The 3,046-nt window shown below is 35.6% G+C and overlaps 1 protein-coding gene across 5 annotated transcripts in view; it reads right to left on the bottom strand.

The window, feature by feature from the left end:
- Nucleotides 1-2,770, bottom strand: part of LOC106875086 (protocadherin-17) — a 424,117-nt gene extending 421,347 nt beyond the window's left edge. For 4 of the 5 annotated variants that reach the window (XM_014923062.2, XM_014923061.2, XM_014923060.2 and 1 more), the window contains exon 1: nt 2,567-2,769. The gene's annotated coding sequence lies outside the window, so the exon portion shown is untranslated. Of the gene's footprint in view, nt 1-2,548 lie in introns of all 5 variants that reach the window. The other variant, XM_052973129.1, reaches the window with a different exon arrangement.
- Nucleotides 2,771-3,046: the final 276 nt, after the last annotated feature.

The raw sequence follows: 3,046 nt of genomic DNA on the forward strand, positions 1-3,046 counted from the left end.
GAGAGAGAGAGAGAGAGAGAGAGAGAGAGAGAGAGAGAGAGAGAGGGGCAGATAGATAGATAGATAGATAGATAGATAGATAGATAGAATCTATCCTTAACTTGTTTCAGCCACTGCATTGCGGTCATGCTGGGGCACCGCCTTGAAGCGGATTCAGTCGAACAAATCGACCCAATTACTGACATTTTATTTTCCTAAGTTTGGTATTTAGTCTATCTGTCTCTATGCCTGACCGCTAAGTTACGAGAATGTAAACAAACCAATACCGGTTGTCAAGCGGCAGACGGAGGGTTAAGACACGAACGAACATACATCACATACACACACACGCGACGTCTTCTTTCAGTTTCTGTCTACTGAATCCATTCACAAGGTTCGGCCCGGAGTTACAATAGAAAAAAATCCGTCCAATGTGCCACGCAGTGAAACTGAATCCAAGACTACATGAGTGGGAAGCAAACTTCTTAACCTCGCATTCACGCCTTCATACATACATACATACATACATACAGACAGACAGACAGACAGACAGACAGATAGATAGATAGATAGATAGATTTGGTGCGTACTACAAGCTAGAAAAAACAGAACTAAAATTTGGAGTATATATTATTAAGCACCAATGCACGAAACTCTCGACCTTGTATTATTCTGTAACTTTTGCCGATTCTAAATAATAATAATGATAATAATAATAATAATAATAATATATACACAAACACACTAACGTGTGCAGAAAGGGCTTCTGTAAGTATCCGGCGATCGCTTTACGCTCATAAAGCAGTTACCCACACTGAAGACTAGAAATGTAGAAAGCAAAGGAATCGAACATGTGCTGATGAAAATGAACTTTTTAACCACTCGACTGTGGTTGGACGTATAAACGACAAAGCGCAAATATATATGTTTTAAAAGTCAATATCAAACGATGTACCCTTTATTTTTGAGATTTAAAAGTGAATATACGACAGTGTGTTGGTGGTTACTGAGTTTTAAAAGTGAGTATTAAACGATTTACTCCTTGTTACAGGGTTTGAAAGGTGGGGAGTAACGCCGTTTTTGTTACGGCAGTTTTATATTTGGTACATTGCGTTATTTTTAAAGTTATTTCATTTTATTTTATTGTATATTTTTCATCAGCCTGTTTCTTGAAGAAACGACGGTGGACAAGAATGAATGACCGTTTCATACGGCAGGAAACGAAATTTAAATGGTTAAAAAAATTTAGGTGCAGAATCAAAAGCTTTCTGATTTTAAAATATGTTTCTTTGTCAAGAGATTTAACACGCACCTGTTTTCTTTTTGGGGAGAAATAAAAAGGATACTGTTGTTGTTGTAGTTATTGTCATGTTTATATAAATATTTGTACATGTGCAGAGGTAAGTGTAATTTGTTTTCTATGTATGTCTGTGCATATGTATGTGTGTATATATTGTATGTACGTATGCATCTGTGTTTGTAAATGCATGCCTGTGTATAGTTATGCACGTGCTTGTAAGCGTGTGTGTATGTATATACATACATGTATGCATGCGAGTGGGTATGCACACACACCAGCATACATATATATGTGCATACACACACACACGTGTGTGTACGTGTGTATGTGTGTATATATATATATATATATATATATATATATATATATGGTAGGGCTTGTATCTATGTACTTTGTGTATGATGTATATGTATCTTTGTGCATGTAAGCATTATATATATGTGTGTGTGTGTGCATATAAGCGTATATATATATATATATATATATATATATGTATAGATATATATATAAGTGTATATGTGTGTGTATGCATGTGTGTATACAAACACACTCATACATGCATCATGTATATCAGTATGTATATTCTCTTTTTATTTCCTTTTTACAAGTGTTTCTCAGCAAACAACTGTAAAAAATGTATTTAAGAAAGTCACCTGAACAACTTATTGAAACATTGTTTTCGAAAATGTTTGTGTTTGACTTTTTCTCTTTCTACCCACTCACTCATTCATTCATTTATCTATCCATGTCAGATAAAGCTCATAGCATGAAAGAACAAATTAAGAAGAGAGCAAAGAAGAAGATAGAGAAGAAGAATAAAAAAAGAAATAATAATAATAATAATAATAATAATAATAATAATGATGATGATGATAGTAGTAATAATAATTTCTTCTATAGACACAAAGCCTGAAGTTTTGGAGAAGGAGTGATGCTACAAGAATACAATGATGCCAGTTTTCAACTAGTAATCATTTCATCAACCCCAAAAGAAATGAAAGACAAAGTTCACCTCAGCGGAATTTGAACTCAGAATGTAAAGTTGGGTAAAATGCCGCTAAGCATTTTGTCCAGCATGCCAAAGATTCTGACAACTCAGTCTTTATAAATAATAATGATGATGATGAATGAAGACAACATAGAAGATGAAGAAGAAGAAGAAGAACAAGAAGAGGGCACATGTAAAAATGAGAAAGAAAGAAGATTGAAAGAAAAATACGAAGGAGAACATGAACGACAGAATAATGAGAAAGACAGAACAGAAAAAACCTTAAAATTCCTTCTTACTGTTCTTAGTAAAATCCTGTCCAATGTTGTGTTGTTGAACCGAGAAGTGTATCCTGCTATAGAATTGTACAGTCAATGCTGGCTGCTGTTGTGTGCTGCTAGTATTATATATTGTATGTCGGCTTGCTCGATGTGTTGTTCTTGTGTGTGGGAGAGAGAGACTGAGATGAGATAGAGAGGGAGGGAGTTAGCATCAGATGGAAAAAGACCGAAAGAGCGAAGGATGGCGAGACAGAAAGAGAGAGAGAAGCATGGTGGTGGTGGTGGTGGTTGTGGTGGAGATCAGATATGTGTGTGCAAGTGTGTGTGTGTGTGTGTGTGTGTGTGGTTGAATGAGAAAGAAAAGGAGACGACAGTCTGCAGTCATAGTTAGTACAGTGTGTGTGTGCTTGTGACTGCATATGAGTATATATGCATGCATGCATGTGTGTGTGTGAGTGTGTGCATGTGTGTGGTTCTCTCTATGTATGATATATTTGC

Source organism: Octopus bimaculoides, chromosome 14, assembly GCF_001194135.2.
Source record: "Octopus bimaculoides isolate UCB-OBI-ISO-001 chromosome 14, ASM119413v2, whole genome shotgun sequence".
Taxonomy (NCBI): domain Eukaryota; kingdom Metazoa; phylum Mollusca; class Cephalopoda; order Octopoda; family Octopodidae; genus Octopus; species Octopus bimaculoides.